Raw genomic sequence first — 25326 nt, forward strand, 5'->3', positions numbered from 1 at the left:
TAACTAATAGTATGTATCCAACAAGTCAGGTATATGATATAATATTACAGAGACGTATAGTCTCCACGGTTAATACATTAAGTTTTGAGATGTGTAAGGTCCCCACGGTCTAAGAAAGATGATAATACCCATTAATAAGATTTGGAGGTGTAAGGGCTCCCCAAGTGTCAAAGAATAAAAAATAAAAATTGTATGAAATACATGTTTCACTGAGAAATAGAAAAACCATTTTTGAGCTCTTTAAATGGTAGGGCCGAGATTTGAACCCACGATTTAGGGGTACTTAGTAGTTTTTAACTATGGTACTTTTGTATGTGTTTCTAAACAATAAAAAAGAGGGAAGTATAGTTTTGCGATCCTAACGAAATAACGGTATTTCTTCTATGAAATTTCATTTCGGGAGGAAACGGTTTCCACTAACTAAATCTTAATAGATCACTTTGATTTTGATGTCGATCGCTTTAGCATAAAATATTCTAGGTTTTTTTTGATTATTTTTTGTTTTGAAAATTTTGTTAAATAGGAAAACTATAAGCCTAGTTTTTCATTATGTCGATAACATATAAATCAAGGAGAAGAGAAAAAGTTTTCTGTTTTTGTATGGCCCAGTATGTCCTATACTTCCCCTCTTAAGTACAAGGGCGAATATTCCAGTCAACCTTTGAAGAGAAAGCGAGGGACTTTGAAAGGGTGACAAATGCAGAAACATGTACAACAAGGTACCAAAAAGAAAAGAAAAAAACACATACATACTTTATAGGAATAAACAAATACTACACTAAAAAGGAATGGAGAAATGACACTAAAATGAGAAAGAAGTGAGAAAAAAATATGATAAAATTAATGATAACATTGACATATATCTAAGGGCGGGCCTTACGGGCAATAAGAATGGGGCCAGTACAGCTGTGTCACTCACACGAATTCGAGCCGATCGTGCAGTGTAACACCACAACGCGATTGGTTGATGAGTTCGCATCACGCGTGCGATTGGTCGCAACTAGTTGCGTTAGACTGCACGATTGGCTCGAATTCCTGACTGATACCGCTGAACTAGCACCATTCTAAAGGGACCCACTGATTAACAGTCCGCCGGACGGTAGCGGCCTGTCAGTTGTTCGGAACTGTCAACTTTTTATTGTAACTGACAGGCCGATACCGTCCGGCGGACTGTTAGTCAGACCTGCTAGCATGAGTTGCATTCTCGCGCGCGACTCCTTACATCTAGCGCGACTTCAAGTATGGACTCGCGCGCGAGAACCCAACTTATGCTAAACCGCCAGTGGGTCCCTTTAGTGCCGGTAAGGCCCGTCCTTAGATATAAGTCAATGAACGATAACGATTTAAGATGACGTTCGGATGTCTCGTCGTTGCGTTTTACTGTATCCTTTTAGAGTAAGTTGACGAAGCCTGTTGCAGATTTTACCGTTGTATTGTATTGTATTGTGACAAAGATAAAGATAGTTTAATATTCAAGTAGGCATATTACAATGCGCTTATGAACGTCAAATAAAGCTACACCGGCTCTAACCCTACACCTCTGACCCGAGAAGATTTAAACCCGACGAACGACGATGAAAGCCGAGGAAGCCTGTAGCTGATTATGAGTTTGTGTTCACCTGACGAAGCCTGCGTTTATTAAGTGTTGCGTCAATGCTGCCGCCATTGTGTCGCCGGTTTTTAAGCTTTTGTACTTTTGGATAAGTTTTTGCATGTTTGAATTGTATTTTTTTTTCAGATGGCTACGGCCTCGGCCAGCCCTGCCCCCATACCCACCGTAGAACATGGAGGGGTAAGTGTCTCAACTCCTACGTCATTATTACCAGACTATGTGTCCCACTGCTGAGCACAGGCGTCTGATGACAGCGATTGGACTACGTTATATTCACAGTTCTATGAGTAAAAGAAAAATAGTACTAAAAAACTTAAATGGTTGTGCGGCTTAAGAGGAATTTCGTCTCGCAAACGCTGTGGCCATGGAATGAGGTCCGCTGCCGGGATATTCTCGAGGGGCTAACCGTACCTATGGGGTTCTTCAAAAAAGGAGTGTACACAGTGTACAGGTATTCGAATAGGGCCGGCATCGCGCATGCAACTAGCTGGCCTCGCCAACACGTGACAATCGCTATCGCTTCGACAACGAAACGCTTTGTGTCTCTCTAGTCAACGAAAATTTTGTAGCCACAATCAATTTACTGCCATCTTTCTACACGTGATTAAAACTTTTAGAACGCCATTTGATTTTGATCCTTATTATTCTTTCACCGATATGTGTTAAACTTGTTAAATATCAAAAAGTGGCGCCATCTTACCGGGCACAACCTAAAGGTTGTGGCGCCATCGCTCGAAACGATACTGCCATACCTTTGGCGTTTGATCTATTAGATGGCGCCACTTTTTGATATTTAACAAATTTACCACATTTGTGAAAGAATAAGGATCAAAGTCAAATGGTATTCTAAAAGTTTTAATCATGTGTTGAAAGATGGCAGTAAATTAACTGTGGCTACAAAGTTTTCTTTCAGGGGCCCATTTTTCAAACGGTCTTAGTCTAATATTATTAGAGCGGTAACCCATACAACTTGACAGTTCGTGGACTAATAATATTAGTCTAAAACCGTTTATACCGAAATAGGCCCCAGGATTTAACCGATTTTATCAGTTCGCCGAGGTCTACCCCTTGAAGCTCAGAAAATAAATTAACTTATCAATAATTCTGCTTCTGAGATTATTTAATGGCTCACCAGAGCAAAACAATAACATATTGTTAAATTGGAATCGATCTCCGGTTTACTCTTTTAAATATTTGAGTTTAGTATAAAAACTGTATTTTTTATTTGTGTTATAGGGTGTTCGCGGGGGAGGGGTGGTTACCGGTGGAGGGGGAGGGGTCGTGACCGGCGGCGGGGGAGGTGACATCGGTGGAGTCATCAGAGACATACTTGGTTCTATCAGAGGTAGGTACTAACTCTTTTTCTAATTACTCTGATACAATTTCATCACATGTGGTTTTCCAAAGAGAAGGGTCCTTATGCTTCATATGTATAAGGGTTCTTACGCTTCATGCACCATACCCTCCCTCTCCCTTGAATGAATGAAGATCCTTCTCTGGTGGAAAGCCAGGATATTATTGTATGTAATACATACGTATTGTAATATGGAAAAAATAGAACACTTGGGTCAAAATTCTTTTCGTTGCCTTCTTTTATCAAATAAATAAAAAAATTAAGTGCTATTGGTTGTCTTTCTAGCTGTATATTATAATTTTCTTGAGAAAAATTAAAACCATTAAAATATAAACTAGATATTATACATTTAAAATTCAAGGCGTTTAGTCAGATTCTTCTCCGAACGCAGCTCGCTGAGCCCCGAGTGGATGACCGAATTATTATTTTTAGTATTTTTTAGTAAAAAAGTGATTAGTAACAAAGTTCGATCAAAGCAAAAATAACATTACGCATTTTTAAGAGCAATTTTCTTTTGTGCAAACATTGTTACAAAATTTTACCGGTTCGCTTAAGATCGATGTGGTGTATTTGCATGTGTGCGTCCGCGCGCACACAGGCGAGGCGACTTGTAATGTACAAATACCAGTAATAAGCGAGCATCTATCAGATCCGGTTGTTTCACTGAAGTACTTTTGTAGATACCTCAATCTATCTTCATGATTATTTTTGTAACGATCGAAAGTTCTTTAGGGTTGGAATCGATGAAGTTACTAGAAAGAAGCCTCAAGATTAAGAGTATTAAGATCTAAAAAACCGCTACGATTTTTCAAAAACTCTGCTAGTCGAACCCACTGCACAGACCAAGGTCCATCATGGTTATTGAAAATAAATATTGCACACCTATATAATAAGAATATAAATACTTTAATTTTTCCACAGGAGTTAAACGATCAGTTGGTGGTATCCTGAACGCCCTTCTTAAGATCAGTGAGTATATGATATTAAGTGACTTTGTTACTATTAATAGATCACCAGGCGCTTACAATCAGGCGGGCCGTATGCTTATTTGCCACCGACGTGGTATATATATATACAGGATGATTCATGAGACGTGAGCAGGACTAAGCCTACACAATCAGTAAATGTTAATGAACCGTTCATCATCATATTTAAGTAAACAATCTCGCTTTATTTCTGTTATTTAACTTTTTGGGAAGGACAAATTTGATTATCTACAATCATGGACACCCTACATCACTTAATTAAGAAAGATAAAACCTCTTTAACCGTTATGACAGCAGTTTGATTATGAAGAAAACAAAATGTAACACTTGAGTGAGATACGATTTTTCAAAAGTAACCAGACTCCGATGACATTCAATTTGTCACTTGTTATGGATAAAACAAATAGGGTGACCATACATGGCGTAAATAAATAATAACATTTTTTTTAACAGTAAAAAATAAAATAACGTTAATCTCACAAATACTGGTACGAAACAGTTGCTTATAACGTACTGAATGCTCAAGCTTGATCCTGCTCACGTCTCCTGAATCATCCTGTATATATATATATAAAAATAGAATCATCAAATACCATAGGTATCTCAGCAGCGTGCAGTCGTGCACGTCGCGGATAAGGACCGTGCGCGTTGGAAGATCTTTTAGTTTCAATTTCTATTAGTAACAATTTCTTTTAGTTTTAAACACACCGCCTACAATCTTTTCTGCTTTGCCCTAAGGTTGACTGGTAGAGAATGCCTCATGGCATTAAGTTCGCCTTTTGTACATTAAGTTTTTCTTTTGTGCAATAAAGTTTAAATAAATAAATAAACTTGACATTGACACTTCACGCTAAAGCAGGTGCTGGCCTCTACAGTTCACGCACGCTGCCTTGAGCGTTGTAGGTTCTACCATCTTGTGGCGTACGTTAGACACATAAGCTTCACATTTACATTTCGCGCCAATAAACAAAGGACTCTTATACTGCCGGCTACAGTTCATGCACGCTCCCTATATTTTTATTTATCCTTTATAAAACAAATAGATTATTATTAACGGTTATATTAATTTTACAGCTATCGGCAGTCTGAAGGACGTCCTCGATTTTATTGTACAACGTAAGTATATTTGATTTATTTGTTTCAAAAGAAAAAGTAATTACAACTTACCTCTGTATCTATGTGAGATCGAGTCCCACTGTGTCCTTTTTAGGTTTCCATACCTCAAAAGGGAAAAACGGAACCGTTATAGGACCCCTTTTAGGGATCCGTACCTCAAAAGGGAAAAACGGAAACCTATAAGGTCCGTCCGTCCATCTGTCTGTCGAGACCCTTTATCTCGGGAACGCGTGGAGGTATCGAGTTGGAATTAAAACCATATACTCAGATCTACAGTCCCTTGAAGCTTTCGCGTCAGGACTGTTAACAACCTTATAAACGAGTGCTTTAATTTAATGTTTCTTTGACAGTGGTCCTTATCCTCGAGGTGATTCTGAACAACGTAGCCCATGGCTTGGGCACCCTGTGCGCCAGGCTGGTGGCAGTGATTCTGAAGATTGCCGTCTGCGTCAAGGGTTGCCCTGGTGAGTTACCCCTTTATTATTATTATTAAAAGCTTTTATTTAATCAATGTTAGAATAGAACAGTCAACGTCGATCGATAGTTTCTATTCTACCTAGACCAATTGATCGATTGACGCCGACTGTTCCATTCCATTCTACCATCCATCGATTATCGATCGTTTGGTGTGGTAACACCCTTAGACCCACTTCTCATTATTTGATTGAGCTGAAACTTTACATACATACACTTAGGAGCAAAACTGTCCCAATAGTAGCATATTAGTAGAATGTGGCGTGGTTGATGTCGATCAAGGGGAGGGGCACATGGTTAATACATAACAGTACTCCTTGAAATTTTCTACAAATCGCTTAACATATGATGTACTTGGCATTTACGGTTATTTTGTAATTTCGAATCGAAAAGTAGAAAAAAACACATTTTTATTTTTTCCAATATTTTTATTTCCTTCTATAGAAACTCCAAATAGGGAACCATATATAATTAAGACGCGTTCGCCACGGAGCGTGAACGATATGCACGTTGGCTACGCGGGCTGATCTGATGATGGAGACAGGAGGTGGCCATAGGAACTCTTATGTTGCCAATGAGTATTAGTTGCCTGCTGAAAGAAAAGTACAGTAAGCTATAAAAACTCGTAACAAAAATGTTTTTTTTTACAATAAACTTATTTTTATTAAAGAGGCGACATTAAGTATTTATTAATCAGCTATATTGAACAGGTGACAGGGGCATCTGCACGAAGGCCTGGAACCAGAAGTTCAGGATTAACGGAGACGGATCCACTGGCGCTGATCTCATCAAGATCTTCAAGCTCTCCAGGGTTGAGGCCGAATACGATGGCTACGTCAAAAAGTGCACCAAAGGAAAAGGTATCGTTATTTTAAAACATTTTAAGCAGTACATTTTGACAAAATTCAATAAGACCAGAGACTAGTTAATATTCAAAACGAACAACTCCCATACAACGACGCGTTCCTCGCGGAGCTTTTTACTATTACTACTTTTAATTTAGTTTTATAAGTACTTATAAAGTCTGTCACCTACTGCTTTTATGACTTCTAAACGTAAAACCCAACGGTATATTCACAAAAGTACGATTAAAGCACTATAAAAGTATTTTAGTTATTCTTATTTCATGACGCCATCTAGTTTCAAGATTATTAAACTTTTTCCGGGTTCCAAATGCTTCAAAAGCACTTCTGTGGCTATACCCTAATTTTTATGGTTCCTTACATTGTAAATTAAACTGTATATTTTTAATCCTAATCTTTTCAGGAATCTCAAAATTACCAAGAAATTCTATCCGAATTGTTCTCGAGAAGATCTACATCCTTATTAAGATAATATTAAGTAAGTATTTTTTTTCTCACTTATATTATCAAGTAACCCCGTTAGGTATTTGTTCACTTATATTGATCTGAGAAATAACTTTATTTAAATATTTACAATTGCATGATCATCCTTGATTTTGACTGATTATTTATTTATTTTTATTTTATTTCTTAGGAAAACCGACAGCTAGAGTAACACGTAAAATTAAAAAAAAATATTTAAATATGTAATCCATGACATTCTTTCTCCGCTATTAATTGTTAACTTTATTGTTTTTTTCTAATTCTAGATTATTTAGTTAGCTTTATTTTTCTGTTTACTATTATTGTGAGTGACCCAGTTTAGTTGACTCTTCTGTTAAGAGGGAAGTATACCGAGTGATCCGCCATAAAAAAAGTAAACGTTTTTCCACTTCTAAATAAGTTCCATTCTCATATTTTTTAGTGACACAATGAAAAACTAGGTTTATAGGTTTTTTGCTAATTTTGCAAAACAAAAAAAGATCCAAAAAGCGAACTTGTAAACCTAGAAATACATATATTATGCTGAAGCGAGACAAGATTTAGTGAGTGGACCTGTTTTCTCCCGAAATGAAATTTCTTACAAAAATTACCGTTACTTCGTTAGATTCAAAAAGCTATTCTTCCCTCTTCAAATAATAATAGATTACATTGCAGCAACTGTACAAATACTAAACTAAATTAATAACTAGCTTAAACCTAAAATAAGCACATACTAAATTAATTATTTCTCTTATTACAGATTACAACACAATCTCAAAAGACACGGTTACTGATTGTTTCGTCCACCGTAAGTTCTTTCACTTACGTGTATTTATTCATAATTTATTATTGAAATTAAGGCTTAAAACTTTTTTTAAGAAAATAAGTTTTTTTTTTATTGTTTTTTAATAATTCCAATTATTTTGGCTTTAATATTTGTGCGTATTGAAGCTCAGCAATAATGTTGTTTTCGTTGTTAAAATAAAACTAAATAATTCAATTCAATCATGTTTATTTTTTAGTTACCTCCATCACGGTTGCCATTGGAAATTCGAAGAAAAGAGACTGTAAGTATTTTCAGAACAAATTTGATATTAAATTTAGATTAATTTGTACTACGCTGAGTCATTTAAATGTAACAAAAAATTGAAAAATGTATTGCTTCGGTAGAAATTGGAATTAGCGACTGCCGGCATTACTAAAACTGCCAACTCAGCTAACGAAACCTACCCATGAATATTTTCGCCATATCCATCATATGTACGGCTAAGGAATTTAAATTCAGTACCATTTGGTGCTTGCATATCGATTGTCACTGCGACAAAGTGCGAAATGGTAAGGAAATGTAAATTAATTAACTGTGTCAAAGTAATATTATTTTCAAATTTAAAATATTAAGCTACGTATATTTTAATTGTTATTCATCCATCTTATTTCAGCTGGAAAACAAATTACCAGAGATATCATTCCAAGATGTGGCAAATACTTCAAAAAAGAAGGCTATACAGGTAAATATATTATTATTTAAACCATTACATAATGAATATTTTAATTTAGTTTAAAGTGTCATATATTAGTATCTAAGAACTTCATTTAGCTGATGTATGAATAAAAGATGAAAGTAGACGAAGACAAAGACTTTTTTATTTTTTTTATTTTTTTTTATTTTTTTTTGATTTTTAATATCAACGGGCCCACGCTGTTCCGTTGCTTAAATAGTGTTTACTTTAAGTTTTTGAAATGTATGTTTGTATAATCTATCAGGTAATTCAAAAATATGGACCTTGCATGAATATTATTGTTATAATAGATTATTTTGTGTCCCACTGCTGGGCAAAGTACCTTTTCTTCCTCCGCCGATCACTCTTTGTTGGTTTGCCTCTTTCCCGGTTCTGGGGTATCCATTCGATACCCTGTTTAGCCCACCAATCAAAGTGCATTTGGTAGACGTGTCTCGCTCAATCGTACTTGATGAAATATAAATAAAATGAATGTACCAGAATCGCTATAAAAATTTAATCTTTCAGATATCAACATCTATGTCACCATTATTGAAGATGAATGTAAACCAGCAAACGAGGACGACTGCGACTGGGACGGTGGTGATGACACCACCCCCTCACCCGGGGGTACCACAGCATCGTCAGGTAAATGTTAAAAAATTAAAAAAATGGAAATGCTCACCGCCTTAAACACAATTATGTATCGCTTGAGGACACTTGACGAAAAAGGATAAATTACAACCAGGGAACAATACCAATTATTTTATAGTACATATGGTGCTACTTTCCCGCACGCTTGCCGGAATGAGCACTTTCCGTGCAAGTGTCGAAACTTTAAAGAGCCATATGTACTGTACAACGTTGTACGATACACGTGCGAATAGGTAATTCGCAAGTCGTGTCGATTTAAAGCACTCCCTTCGATCGTGTTTTAATTTATCACCACTCGTTGCGAATTTCCTATTTTCTGCTCTTATTGAATACTTTTTAAATTTGTGTCTTTTAAGTTGTCACTCTACTATTCAGGGTGCTTCACTGTTATTTGTTATTACTGAACAAACTTTCTGGGGTGAATATGTAGGTTATACTGAATACTGAACAAATTTTACTATGGAGCCAACCCCGAAGTCACGAAATTTCTACCTTCTCATACATTTCGTCGAATCAGAGTCAATGTTTCCTACATAACTGCTGATTTTTTTCGCGGTTATTGGTTTGGCTCCACAGTAAAAGTTGTTCAGTATGACCAACATATTGACCCCTCAGAGTGTGGTCAGTGATAACAAAAGCAACCTGTATATATATTGTAAATATAGTGTGTGAGTGTGTGTTTGTGTGTGTGTGTATGTGTACGTGTGCGTACCAGGTAAAAATACTAGTATCTCTGATATAAAGATGCTAGTACCACTCCTTCCTTATGGTGAGACCACTACTATCACACTGGGTGTGATACCACTGTCACCACACCAGGTAAAGATACTAGTACCACTCCTGACGGTGAGACCACTCATATCACACATTCTGGGGGTGACACCACTGCCACTACGCCTTCAGACACCATTGTCACTATACCAGGTAAAGATACTAGTACCACTCCTAATGGTGAAACCACTCTTACCACACTTTCTGGGGGTGATACCACTGCCACCACGAATTCAGACACCACTGTCACCACACCAGGTAAAGATACTAGTCCCTCTGTTATAAAGATGCTAGTACCACTCCTTTTGATGGGGAGACCACTCCTACCTCACTCTCCAGGATACCTCTGTCACCACGCCTTAAGAAATCACTGTCACTACACCAGGTAAAGATACTAGTACCACTCTTGTTACTACTAAAACACCATCAGAACTTCTAGGGATATCAAGTCACACAAATTATTATTTTTCATAATTTGTGTGGCAGTTAGCCCACAACCGGCACACATGATCAAAAGTGTATTAAGTGGTTAAAAATTACATAGAAACTGAAGTCATTCGTGTTTTTGAACCGTATGTGTTATTAAATTGTAATAACGATTCTCCAGGTGGCGATACCAAACCGCAAGCTGACACTTCTACACAAACCCCAGAAGTCGTCACCACCAAGACCCCTGACACTACCCGTAAAGTCGTCACCACTCAAGCCCCTGAAACTACCCGTAAAGTCGTTACCACTCCATCACCAGGAGATGGTACCGCTCCTGGAGGTGATGATGTAAGTAAAATATTATTTAGTTTTTGTAAAACTTCTTCCGTCTTTATTTTTATTTTGTATTTTATATGTAGGCCATGTTCGTCTGTTTGTCTGACAACGGCTGCAGTCTGCATATATAATAATCAATTAGAGTAATGTTTATTACGTATCCCATTCTCTTTGTTATACGACTTGATTGTATTTAATGTACAAGGAATTTGTTATATTACCATTTCCAAATCCTTGGGTCTTGTCCAACTGTGAAGCCACAATAACACGTCATCTTCAGCGTGGTTCACAATGCCACACAAGTCAGCGCTAGGAAGCGAAGATGTCTGTCAATTATTGTAAGGAGTTTTGAAGTTTGCCAAAATCTCTGCCACTGGCCGTTGTTTGCCAATTTGAAAAAAAATTGTCACCTGATAATAACAATTATATTTCGTCACTTCATTTTTCAGATATAATTTTATATTAACCATGTAGTTTCCCTATTGTACAGATAGCATCGCACACATTTAAGAGTAACTATTTTTCATAATACCCATATATTTTGTGGGAAAATTATTGCCTTAAAAATGGGAATTATGTTGTGTTATAGAGCCGAGGGAGGCTTTCTTTTTATTTGGATTTAAATGGCCCAACACTTAAAATATATTTGAATATCTAATATCCGAATTTTACTCACACCTAACCCATAGTACGGTATTAAATGAAAAAAAGAAGTATGAATCCTCAAAATTATAAGCGCCCATAGGTTGAATGTGAATCAACAAGTGACTCACAAATGTTGTATTTAACACAATAGTACATTGTTTTTATACTACACTACCCACATAAATATAATATTAATACAGTGGGTAGGTATAACTTGTCTCTAAAAGTGGGAATTGCTACGTGTACCTGCAACTCGTCACAGTATTATTTAAAGGATATTCTTTCTGACGTACAATATTTAAACTCTTATATGTCATAAAAGACGTGTAGTGAATTTGAAAGAAATTTCTAAACTTAATCTTGATAAAATATCTTGTTAATATGTATAGTGGTGCCCTGACAGTGCATACATTTTGGTGTCGATTTTCAAATGATTATGATATGCAGAAACATTCAAAAATCGAACTATAAAAATATGGCTACGTACGTCAATAATGTTATGGGCGATGAAACTTTAACAACTTGGTTTACTCCTATATTAAATCGCATAAAAAAGAGTCAACCAAATGAATACTTATATAAAAATATACCTATTTATAATATCAGCTTTAAGAATCTTTATTTCTCAAAATCAGATATAACAAAACTTGATATACATGAGAAATTGTCATGGTCGTTTAAAGGCGATGCCAGTAAGTACTTATTATTTGTTTGAAAATTAGATTTTTCTTAAAGTGATATTGGATAATTAATTCAATTGAATCATTGAATTTTTTTTTTATTTTTTTTTTATTTTTTTTAGTTTATTTCACAAATCACAATATACAATGTACTTATAATTAAAGTTTCGCCAAACTGTAAAACAGTTTGTTGGCGATAATAAGTACACTTACTTATTATTAGAGTGTTGCCATGGTAACCCATACAACTTGATAGTTTGTGGACTAATAATATTAGTCTAATACCGTTTGAGCAATAGGCCCCAGGATTTACCCGATTTGACCTGAGAAATTTCAATATATTTATTTGCAACCAAGTACAAAACACATACAACTTAATGCTAGGTGTACAGTACGTGGACCCTGATAGGGCGCAGCAAAACCTTATGTACTACATAAAACTAATTTTAATGTTATGGTATATAATGGCTATTAAAATATAATTACAATTCGAAGTATTCCATAATTTAATAAACATTCCATAAAAGTATTTCATAAAAAATAATTGATCGACAAAAGAAAATACAAATAAAAAATAAAATAAAAATGATATTATAGTCATAGTTACACTGTATTGTAAAAATAAATAATCATAGCATCAATAAAATTAAATAAATAACAAAAATAATGAAAACTAACAAAAAAAAATTTTTTTTCAGAATAATAAACTTTGGAATGAGAGACTGACATATTTGAAAACGAGATCATTAAAATCAAGAAGTAATGGATAAATTTAGGTATTCATTTACACTATAAAAGGACTTTTCTATTAAATATGATTTTAATTTTTTAATAAACTTATAGAAAATAGAATTTTCGCCGAGGTCTACCCCTTGCAGCTCAGAAAATAAATTAACTTATCAATAATTCTGCTTCTGAGATTATTTAATGGCTTACCAGAGCAAAACAATAACATATTGTTAAATTGGAATCGATCTCCGGTTTACTCTTTTAAATATTTGAGTTTAATATCAAAACTGTATTTTTTTATTTGTGTTATAGGGTGTTCGCGGGGGCGGGGTGGTTACCGGTGGCGGGGGCGGGGTCGTGACCGGCGGCGGGGTAGGTGACATCGGTGGAGTCATCAGAGACATACTTGGATCTATCAGAGGTAGGTACTATACTCTTTTTCTAATTACTCTGATACAATTTCATCACATGTGGCTTTCCACAGAGAAGGGTCCTTATTCTTCATATGTATAAGGGTTCTTACGCTTCATGCACCATACCCTCCCTCTCCCTTGAATGAATGAAGATCTTTCACTACTACTCTTTTTAGGGTTCCGTAGTCAACTAGGAACCCTTATAGTTTCGCCATGTCCGTCTGTCTGTCTGTCTGTCTGTCTGTCCGAGGCTTTGCTCCGTGGTCGTTAGTGCTAGAAAGCTGAAATTCTCCATGGATATATAAATCAATAAAGCCGACAAAGTCGTACAATTAAATCTAAAAAAATATTTTTTTTGAGGGTACCTCCCCTTTACGTAAAGTGGGGGGGTTCCTTAGTCAACTAGGAACCCTTATAGTTTCGCCATGTCCGTCTGTCTGTCTGTCTGTCTGTCTGTCTGTCCGAGGCTTTGCTCCGTGGTCGTTAGTGCTAGATAGCTGAAATTCGGCATGGATATATAAATCAATAAAGCCGACAAAGTCGTACAATAAAATCTAAAAAAATATTTTTTTTGAGGGTACCTCCCCTTCACGTAAAGTGGGGGTGAATTTTTTTTTTGCTTCAACCCTACAGTGAAGGTTTGGGGTATCGTTGGAAAGGTCTTTCTAAGACTCTTGAAAACTAGTAGGGGTCTTCAACAAATTTTTTTTGATAAAGTGAATATATTCGGAGATAATCGCTCCGAAAGAACTCTAACTTTTGAACCATAGGTCCAAAAAATATGAAAAAATTCGTGGAAGTAGAGCTTAAGAAAGACATTAAATGAAAACTATAGCGGACACGATCAGTTTAGCTGTTTTTGAGTTATCGCAAAAAGTTTCCCCTTCATAGTAAAAAAAAGACTTTAATTAGGTAAGACTGATTATGCAAATTTGCCTATTAGTTTAACTCGCGTGAAAGGTACCGTTTCATCCCTTGATTAACAATTTACTATACTTTAAGCTCCAATTTAGCTTATTGTGACGGAAGAGTAACTACGGAACCCTACACTGAGTGTGGCCCGACATGCTCTTGGCCGGTTTTTCTAATTACTCTGATACAATTTCATCACACGTGGCTTTCCACAGAGAAGGGTCCTTATGCTTCGTATGTATAAGGGTTCTTACGCTTCATGCACCATACCCTCCCTCTCCCTTGAATGCATGAAGACCCTTCTCTGGTGGAAAGCCAGGATATTATTTGGTATGTATTGTAATATGGAAAAAATAGAACACTTGGGTCAAAATTCTTTTCTTTGTCTACTTTTATCAAATAAATAAAAAAAGTTACGTGCTATTGGTTGTCTTTCTAGCTGTAGATTATAATTTTCTTGAGAAAAATTAAAAACTAACTTTTCCCACACAAAAAGCTCCACGCCGTCACATTTATTGGGGACAAAAAACAAAACAACGCAAAGAAATTTGACCCAAAACCATTAAAATATAGTGATAAAATAGATATTGTACATTTAAGATTCAAGGCGCCGTGAGTTCAGATCCTTCTCCGAACGCAGCTCGCTGAACACTGAGTGGATGACCGAATTATTATTTTTAGTATTTTTTTAGTAAAAAAGTGATTAGTAACAAAGTTCGATCAAAGCAAAAATAACATTACGCATTTTTAGAAGCAATTTTCTTTTGTGCAAAAAATGTTACAAAATTTTACCAGTTCGCTTAAGATCTATGTGTTGTATTTGCATGTGTGCGTCCGCACGCACACAGGCGCGGCGACTTGTAATGTACAAATACCAGTAATAAGCGAGCATCTATCAGATCCGGTTGTTTCACTGAAGTACTTTTGTAGATACCTCAATCTATCTTCATGATTATTTTTGTAACGGTCGAAAGTTCTTTAGGGTTGGAATCGATGAAGTTACTAGAAAGACTCCTCAAGATTGAGAGTATTAAGATCTAAAAAACCGCTACGATTTTTCAAAAACTCTGCTAGCCGAACCCACTGCACAGACCAAGGTCCGTCATAAAAATAAATATTTCACACCTATATAATTAGAATATAAATACTTTAATTTTTTTCACAGGAGTTAAACGATCAGTTGGTGGTATCCTGAACGCCCTTCTTAAGATCAGTGAGTATATGATTCAGTTTGTTTTAAATGGTATTAAGTGACTTTGTTACTATTAATAGATCACCAGGCGCTTACAATCAGGCGGGCCGTATGCTTATTTGCCACCGACGTGGTATATATATATATATATATATAATAGAATCATCAAATACCTAGGTATCTCATAGGTAAGCATGCTCCACCGTAGACCACATCATCACTTACCATCAGGTGAGATCGTGGTCAAACGCCTGCCTATCCTCCATTAAAAAAAATGCCTCGGCCCGGATTTGGACCATTTTATGATGATGATGGCTCGTAGAGAGGCGAACGAAACACGTGTCAAGTTGTGTACGGTGAAAAAAAATAATTTCAGTACCGTGTCGTGCCCTGTCACAGCGACCATAATAAGAGGTCTGCGGATGCTAGGTGGCGTAGCAGTCGTGCACGTCGCGGATAAGGACCGTGCGCGTTGGAAGATCTTTTAGTTTCAATTTCTATTAGTAACAATTTCTTTTAGTTTTAAACGCACCGCCTACAATCTTTTCTGCTTTGCCCTAAGGTTGACTGGTAGAGAATGCCTCATGGCATTAAGTTCGCCTTTTGTACATTAAGTTTTTTTTTGTGCAATAAAGTTTAAATAAATAAATAAACTTGACATTGACACTTCACGCTAAAGCAGGTGCTGGCCTCTACAGTTAACGCACGCTGCCTTGAGCGTTGTAGGTTTTGCCATCTTGTGGCGTACGTTAGACACATAAGCTTCACATTTACATTTCGCGCCAATAAACAAAGTACTCTTATACTGCCGGCTACAGTTCATGCACGCTCCCTATATTTTTATTTATGCTTTATAAAACAAATAAATTATTATTAACAGTTATATTAATTTTACAGCTATCGGCAGTCTGAAGGACGTCCTCGATTTTATAATACAACGTAAGTATATTTGATTTATTTGTTTCAAAAGAAAAAGTAATTACAACTTACTTTTGTATCTATGTGAGATCGAGTCCCACTGGGTCCTTTTTAGGGTTCCATACCTCAAAAGGGAAAAACGGAACCGTCATAGGACCCCTTTTAGGGATCCGTACCTCAAAAGGGAAAAACGGAAACCTATAAGGTCCGTTCTTCCGTCTGTCTGTCAAGACCCTTTATCTCGGGAACGCGTGGAGGTATCGAGTTGGAATTAAAACCATATACTCAGATCTACAGTCCCTGGAAGCTTTCGCGTCAGGACTGTTAACAACCTTATAAACGAGTGCTTTAATTTAATTTATCTTTGACAGTGGTCCTTATCCTCGAGGTGATTCTGAACAACGTAGCCCATGGCTTGGGCACCCTGTGCGCCAGGCTGGTGGCAGTGATTCTGAAGATTGCCGTCTGCGTCAAGGGTTGCCCTGGTGAGTTACCCCTTTATTATTATTATTATTAAAAGCTTTTATTTAATCGATGGTAGAATAGAACAGTCAACGTCGATCGATAGTTTCTACCTAGACCAATTGATCGATCGACGGCGACTGTTCCATTCCATTCTACCATCGATCGATTATCGATCGTTTGGTGTGGTAACACCCTTAGACCTACTTCCCATTATTCGATTGAGCTGAAACTTTACATACTTTTTTTTTTTTTTTATTTTTTTTTAGGTGACAATGCAATAAATATGTTTGTACCATCGAGCAGGCCGCGTAGCCAACGTTACAATCGTTCACGCTCCGTATTAGTGCGACTGGGACAGTTGCGTTTCGTTCGCCACGGAGCGTGAACGATATGCACGTTGGCTACGCGGGCTGTTCTGATGATGGAGACAGGAGGTGGCCATAGGAACTCTGTGATAAAACAACGCATCTTAATCTCATGTTAGGGTTTGCTAGAATTATCTCAATGAGGACAATGAGTATTAGTTGCCTGTTGAAAGAATAGTACAGTAAGCTATAAAAACTTGTACCATAAATGTTTTTTTTACAAAAAGCTTATTTTTATTAAACAGGCGACATTAAGTATTTATTAATCAGCTATATTGAACAGGTGACAGGGGCATTTGCACGAAGGCCTGGAACCAGAAGTTCAGGATTAACGGAGACGGATCCACTGGCGCTGATCTCATCAAGATCTTCAAGCTCTCCAGGGCTGAGGCCGAATACGATGGCTACGTCAAAAAGTGCACCAAAGGAAAAGGTATCGTTATTTTAAACATTTTAAGCAGTACATTTCGACAAAATTCAAAAAGACCAGAGACTAGTTAATATTCAAAACTAACAACCCCCATACAACGACGCGTTCCTCGCAGAGCTTTTTACTATTACTACTTTTAATTTAGTTTTATAAGTACTTATAAAGTCTGTCACCTACTGCTTTTATGATTTTTAAACGTAAAACCCAACGGTATATTCATAAAAGTACGATTAAAGCACTATAAAATTATTTTAGTTATTCTTATTTCATGACGCCATCTAGTTTCAAGATTATTAAACTTATTCCGAGTACCAAATGCTTTAAAAGCACTTCTGTGGCTATACCTTAATTTTTATGGTTTCTTACATTGTAAATTAAACTGTATATTTTTAATCCTAATCTTTTCAGGAATCTCAAAATTACCAAGAAATTCTATCCGAATTGTTCTCGAGAAGATCTACATACTTATTAAGATAATATTAAGTAAGTATTTTTTTTCTCATTTATATTATCAAGTAACCCCGTTAGGTATTTGTTCACTTATATTGATCTGAGAAATAACTTTATTTAAATATTTACAATTGCATGATCATCCTTGACTTTGACTGTTTTTATTTATTTATTTTTATTTTATTTCTTAGGAAAACCGACAGCTAGAGTAACACGTAAAATTTAAAAAAATATTTAAATATGTAATCCATGTCATTTTTTCTCCGCTTTTAATTGTTAACTTTATTGTTTTTTCTAACTCTAGATTATTTAGTTAGCTTTATTTTTCTGTTTACTATTATTGTGAGTGACCCAGTTTAGTTGACTCTTCTGTTAAGAGGGAAGTATACCGAGTGATCCGCCATAAAAAAGTAAACGTTTTTCCACTTCTAAATATTTTCCATTCTTCATATTTTTTAGTGACACAATGAAAAACTAGGTTTATAGGTTTTCCTTTTATGTTAATATTGCAAACCAAAAAAAAATCCAAAAAGCGAACTTATAAATCTAGAAATACATATATTATGCTGAAGTGAGAAAAGATTTAGTGAGTGGACCTGTTTTCTCCCGAAATGAAATTTCTTACAAAAATTACCGTTACTTCGTTAGATTCAAAAAGCTATTCTTCCCTCTTCAAATAATAATAGATTACATTGTTATCTACTAATTTAATATTAAAAATACTTTATTTACACAATAGATATATACAGTGGCATCACAGCAACTACTGTACAAATACTAAACTAAATTAATAACTAGCTGAAATCTAAAATAAGCCCATTTACTAAATTAATTATTTCTCTTATTACAGATTACAACACAATCTCAAAAGACACGGTTACTGATTGTTTCGTCCACCGTAAGTTCTTTCACTTACGTGTGTTTATTCATATTTTATTATTGAAATTAATGCTTAAGGCTTTTTTTAAGAAAATAAGCTTTTTAAAATTGTTTTTTAATAATTCCAATTATTTTGGCTTTAATATATGTGCGTATTAAAGCCCAGCAATAATGTTGTTTTCGTTGTTAAAATAAAACTAAATAACTATGGTTCAATTCAATCATGTTTATTTTTTAGTTACCTCCATCACGGTTGCCATTGGAAATTCGAAGAAAAGAGACTGTAAGTATTTTCTGAACACATTTGATATTAAATTTAGATTGATTTGTACTACGCTGAGTCATTTAAATGTAACAAAAAATTGAAAAAATGTATTGCTTCGGTAGAAATTGGAATTAGCGACTGCCGGCATTACTAAAACTGCCAACTCAGCTAACGAAACCTACCCATGAATATTTTCACCATATCCATCATATGTACGGTTAAGGAATTTAAATTTAGTACCATTTGGTGCTTGCATATCGATTGTCACTGCGACAAAGTGCGAAACGGGAAGGAAATGTAAATTAATTAACTGTGTCAAAGTCATATTATTTTCAAATTTAAAATATTAAGTTACGTATACTTTAATTGTTATTCATCCATCTTATTTCAGCTGGAAAACAAATTACCAGAGATATCATTCCAAGATGTGGCAAATACTTCAAAAAAGAAGGCTATACAGGTAAATGTATTATTATTTAAACCATTACATAATTAATATTTTAATTTAGTTTAAAATGTCATATATTAGTATCTAAAAACTTCATTTAGCTGATGTATGAATAAAAGATGAAAGTAGACAAAGACAAAGACTTTTTTATTTATTTTTGATTTTTAATATCAACGTGTTTAAATAGTGTTTACTTTTAGGTTTTTGAAATGTATGTTTGTATAATCTATCAGGTAATTCAAAAATATGGACCTTGCATAAATATTATTTTTATAATAGATTATTTTGTGTCCCACTGCTGGGCAAAGTACCTTTTCTTCCTCCGCCGATCACTCTTTGTTGGTTTGCCTCTTCCCCGGTTCTGGGGTATCCATTCGATACCCTGTTTAGCCCACCAATCAAAGTGCATTTGGTGGACGTGTCTCGCTCAATCGCACTGGATGATATATAAATAAAATGAATGTACCAGAATCGCTATAAAAATTTAATCTTTCAGATATCAACATCTATGTCACCATTATTGAAGATGAATGCAAACCAGCAAACGATGACGACTGCGACTGGGACGGTGGTGATGACACCACCCCCTCACCTGGGGGTACCACAGCACCGTCAGGTAAATGTAAAAAAATTAAAACAATGGAAATGCTCACCGCCTTCAACACAGTTATGTATCGCTTGAGGACACTCGACGAAAAAGGATAAATTACAACCAGGGAACAATACCAATTATTTTATAGTACATATGGTGCTACTTTCCCGCACGGTTGCGGGAATGAGCACTTTCCGTGCAAGTGTCGAAACTTTAAAGAGCCATATGTACCTACTGTAAAACGTTATACGATATCCGTGCGAATAGGTAATTCGCAACTCGTGTCGATTTAAAGCACTCCCTTCAATCGTGTTTTAATTTATCACCACTCGTTGCGAATTTCCTATTTTCTGCTCTTAAGTAAGTAAGTAAATATTCTTTATTGCACCAACAATTATACATTTTACATACATGTAAAATTACAAATGAATTTTAAAGGAAAATAGAACCAGGTAACAACAGGCGGTCTTATCGCTAAAAAGCGATCTTATTGAATACTTTTTAAATTTGTGTCTTTTAAGTTGTCACACTTACTATTCAGGGTGCTTCACTGTTATTTGTTATTACTGAACAAACTTTCTGGGGTGAATATGTAGGTTATACTGAATACTGAACAAATTTTACTATGGAGCCAACCCCGAAGTCGCGAAATTTCTACCTTCTCATACATTTCGGCGAATCAGAGTCAATGTTTCCTACATAACTGCTGATTTTTTTCGCGGTTATTGGTTTGGCTCCACAGTAAAAGTTGTTCAGTATGACCAACATATTGACCCTTCAGAGTGTGGTCAGTGATAACAAAAGCAACCTGTATATATATTGTAAATATAGTGTGCGAGTGTGTGTTTGTGTGTGTGTATGTGTAAGTGTGCGTACCAGGTAAAAATACTAGTATCTCTGATATAAAGATGCTAGTACCACTCCTTCCTTATGGTGAGACCACTACTATCACACTGGGTGTGATACCACTGTCACCACACCAGGTAAAGATACTAGTACCACTCCTGACGGTGAGACCACTCATATTACACTTTCTGGGGGTGACACCACTGCCACCACGCCTTCAGACACCATTGTCACTATACCAGATAAAGATACTAGTACCACTCCTAATGGTGAAACCACTCTTACCACACTTTCTGGGGGTGATACCACTGCCACCACGAATTCAGACACCACTGTCACCACACCAGGTAAAGATACTAGTTAGTCCCTCTGTTATAAAGATGCTAGTACCACTCCTTTTGATGGGGAGACCACTCCTACCTCACTCTCCAGGATACCTCTGTCACCACGCCTTAAGAAATTACTGTCACTACACCAGGTAAAGATACTAGTACCACTCTTGTTACTACTAAAACAACATCAGAACTTCTAGGGATATCACGAGCATCACACCATCAAGTGGCATCGCAAAAATGTCATATACCATGAAATATCACTGGTATCACACAGTCACGAGTACCGCTACTACCAGTTTTGACATTGATATATTCTCTCACGTCTACGTTACTTACTTTGTGCTTACTTTCTATGCATCCCATTCGTACTTGCATATTAGTGCAAAAGAGATGTAAAGAAAGTATTAGATTTAGACGTGAGCGAATATAATATGTCAATGTCAAAACTGGTGTTTGCTGAACAGGTACTATTATATTATTACTTAATAACTACTGATACCATATTTCTACCTAACTACAGAACCTTAAGAAGGAAGAATAGCTTTTTTAATCTAACGAAATAACGGTAATTTTTCAATGAAATTCCATTTCGGGAGAAAAATGTTTTCACCAACTAAATCTTGATACATCAGTTTGCCTTTGATGTCCATCACTTCAGCATAATATATTCTACGTTTATAAGTTTCGCTTTTTTGGAAAACCTTTTTTTTCTGTCATATTACGAAAAAACATCTATAAACCTAGTTTTTCATTGTCAGTCAATAACATACTAAAAAATCATGGAGAATGGAAAATATTTATAAGTGGAAAAACGTTTTCTCTTTTTGTATGGACTATACTTCTCTCTTAAACATGAGGTTCAGCTCTACGCACTCGACGGCTTATGGAATAATACCCAGAATAACTAACTCGTAATATTCTTATCTCAGGTAATAATTATATGGATATAGCAAACAACAAATATTTAATGATTTACTGTTGTCATAAAATTGTGGCATTTCATTTTATAAGTACCAATTATCTGTCTACTTAAGCTCTGGTGCCGTCATATAGCGGCTGTCTCCATACAAAATACTACACCATCCATATTTAGCCGTATTAGTATTTTTATCTTTATTATATTATTATTATTTATCATAATTTGTGTGGCAGTTAGCCCACAACCGGCACAAATGATCAAAAGTGAAAGTGGTTAAAAATTACATAGAATCTAAAGTCATTCATGTTTTTGAACCGTATGTTTTATGAAATTGTAATAACGATTCTCCAGGTGGCGATACCAAACCGCAAGCTGACACTTCTACCCAAACCCCAGAAGTCGTCACCACCCAGACCCCTGACACTACCCGTGAAGTCGTCACTACCCAGACCCCTGACACTACCCGTGAAGTCGTCACCACCCAGACCCCTGACACTACCCGTGAAGTCGTCACTACCCAGACCCCTGACACTACCCGTGAAGTCGTCACCACCCAGACCCCTGACACTACCCGTAAAGTCGTCACCACTCAAGCCCCTGAAACTACCCGTAAAGTCGTTACCACTCCATCACCAGGAGATGGTACCGCTCCTGGAGGTGATGATGTAAGTAAAATATTGTTTAGTTTTTGTTAAAACATCTTCCGTCTTTATTTTTATTTTGTATTTTATATGTAGGCCATGTTCGTCTGTTTGTCTGCCAACGGCTGCAATCAGCATGTATAATAATCAATTAGAATAATGTTTATTACGTATCCCATTCTCTTTGTTATACGACTTGATAGTATTTAATGTACAAGGAATCTGTTATAGCAAATTACCATTTCCAAATCCTTGGGTTTTGTCCAACTGTGAAGCCACAATAACACGTCATCTTCAGCGTGGTTCACTATGCCACACAAGTTAGCTCGAGGAAGCGAATATGTCTGTCAATTATTGTAAGGAGTTTTGAAGTTTGCCAAAATCTCTACCTCTGGCCGTTGTTTGCCAATTTGAAAAAAAATTATGTTGTGTTATAGAGCCGAGGGAGGCTTTCTTTTTATTTGGATTTAAATGGCCCAACACTTAAAATATATTTGAATATCTAATATCCGAATTTTACTCACACCTAACCCATAGTACGGTATTAAATGAAAAAAAGAAGTATGAATCCTCAAAAGTATAAGCGCCCATAGGTTGAATGTGAATCAACAAGTGACTCACAAATGTTGTCACCTGATAATAACAATAATGGAACACGAAATAAGAAATTTGAAAATAGCTTGGAAAACGGATTCTTTCCTTGAAATAAGTGATTTTTATTGCAGAACGATGACTGCGGTCCGAGCATTGGTGTCATCATCAAACAAATCCCAGGGTGCACTAAGCTGGCCACCGCCAAGATCATCACCGAAATAATTAGCATCAGTAAGTTTATTCACGTTATTGGTTGAATATTCAACTGTGCCCCGATCATCGGCGTTATCAAATAGATCCCAGGATGCACCAAGCTAGCCACCAACAATAGTATCACCTAAATTATTAACATCAGTAAGTTTATTCACGTTATGGGTTGAATATTCAACTGTGGCCCGAGCATCGGCGTCATAAAACAGATCCCAGGGTGCACCAAGCTGGCCACCAACAATATTATCACCTAAATTATTAACATCAGTAAGTTTATTTACGTTATTGGTTGAACATTCGACTGTGGCCCGAGCGTCAGCGTCATCATCCACGAAATCCCAGGGTATAATAAGGTCGGCACCGCCAAGATCATCACCGAAATTATTAACATCAGTAAGTTTAGTCACGTTGGTTCAATATTTTATTCCGCAGAACCTAGTTGTGTAATGTGTATGTATGTTAAGTTGTTCAGGTCAAGATCAATTTGTACGAACTTTGACGGAACAAAGTCCACACTTCTGTCCACAGCAGAGACATGTCAGTCGCTTCGCTTGACAGACAGATGAAGTGTGCGAAAGGGAAGCCATGACGTATATGAACAAACCATAAGTGCAAAAGAGGCAGACTACATATGCGAAAACGTAACCAATTTTGAGTTCCAAGGCGGCCGAGGCGGCCAAAATCATATTGCCGTATTTTTTAACGTGAAAAATATAAGCGAATCAAAAAGAAAATTATACATTAAGTAATTTAGTGACGATGGTGTCATGTTGTGTGCCGGGTTGTAGTATTTCAGGGCCAAAAAACCCAGGAAAATACTCATTTCACAGGTAATTATGATATTCCTAGCGAAATTTTCGTAACGATATTTTATCAAATTAACAGCATAAAAAGTGTAAAAAACCAATTATAACAGTTCATTATAAGTTTTTCTTCAATTGTGTGTTAATATTTCATCATATTAGTCAATAATTTAGAATATTTTGTGTAAAAACCTAAACTGTTACTTTACGCTAGGGCTTGACAAAATGTTCATATGACTGTATCGATAACTTGTCGCTATATTAGTAGGTATGGAATTAGTTGTTCACAAGACATCATTAAGATATTACCTTTATAACCGACTTAAAATAATAACGATTGTTTTAATACCTTTTTTGAACGTGTACATGGTTAGCGATAAATTTAAACTTCACTTTCCAACACAGTACTTACATTTTAACCACTTTTCCACGGCTTTGCCGCCAACACAAGGAAACACAAGACAGCGTATACTTGTACACAGCGTATACACATCCAACCCAAGTTGTCAGCAGGAAAAGGCGCGAAATTCAAATTTTCTTTGGTAAGTCAACTCTTTGCGAACACATTTTCAAACAACTTCAACTTTATCATTTTCAACTTTTTCAAACACATTTGAAAAAGTAGTCGATAAAGCAGTGAAACATCGATAGATTATTAATATGTTGTAACATGACATCACTATTTTTGTTCGCACATAAACAATTTACGCACACACTTGCATTTCATTTTTGGTTACACTTTCCAAGTTTGACAGTCGTTCTATACTATCCTATTTCTATGGTCCACAGTGTCATGATAAATGTCATATTTTGATTAGTTTTGGTAGGAACTTGAGTCTTTTGAGTCTGAATTTGGAGGACTCGACTCGTTTTTACGAGACTCAACTCTTAAAAAACTTGTGAGTCTTTTGAGTTCCGAGGCGAGTCCTTTTATTAAGTTCTTTTGTTAAGCAAATTCAAAAGGACTCGATCGTCCGAATAAAGACTCCGTCAACAATTTTATAGGTTTTACCTTAATAACAGTAAATAAATTATACAT

General features: G+C 35.9%; 1 protein-coding gene and 1 long non-coding RNA gene across 2 annotated transcripts in view; both read left to right on the forward strand.

The window, feature by feature from the left end:
• The first annotated feature begins 1183 nt into the window (after positions 1-1183).
• On the forward strand, positions 1184-6823 carry LOC133532802 (uncharacterized). The gene is made up of 3 exons (XR_009801759.1): positions 1184-2957; positions 3888-3935; positions 5027-6823. It is a non-coding gene; the product is annotated as an uncharacterized LOC133532802 (long non-coding RNA).
• Positions 6824-12967: 6144 nt separating this feature from the next.
• LOC133532801 (uncharacterized) overlaps positions 12968-25326 on the forward strand; it is a 31325-nt gene continuing 18966 nt past the window's right edge. Inside the window, exons 1-12 of the mRNA XM_061871651.1 lie at positions 12968-13031; positions 15101-15148; positions 16025-16066; positions 16417-16530; positions 17159-17308; positions 17714-17788; positions 18606-18653; positions 18873-18917; positions 19291-19359; positions 19844-19963; positions 22391-22704; positions 23406-23505. The gene's annotated coding sequence lies outside the window, so the exon portion shown is untranslated. The remainder of the gene's footprint in view (positions 13032-15100; positions 15149-16024; positions 16067-16416; positions 16531-17158; positions 17309-17713; positions 17789-18605; positions 18654-18872; positions 18918-19290; positions 19360-19843; positions 19964-22390; positions 22705-23405; positions 23506-25326) is intronic.

This window comes from Cydia pomonella, chromosome 27 (genome assembly GCF_033807575.1).
Source record: "Cydia pomonella isolate Wapato2018A chromosome 27, ilCydPomo1, whole genome shotgun sequence".
NCBI lineage: Eukaryota > Metazoa > Arthropoda > Insecta > Lepidoptera > Tortricidae > Cydia > Cydia pomonella.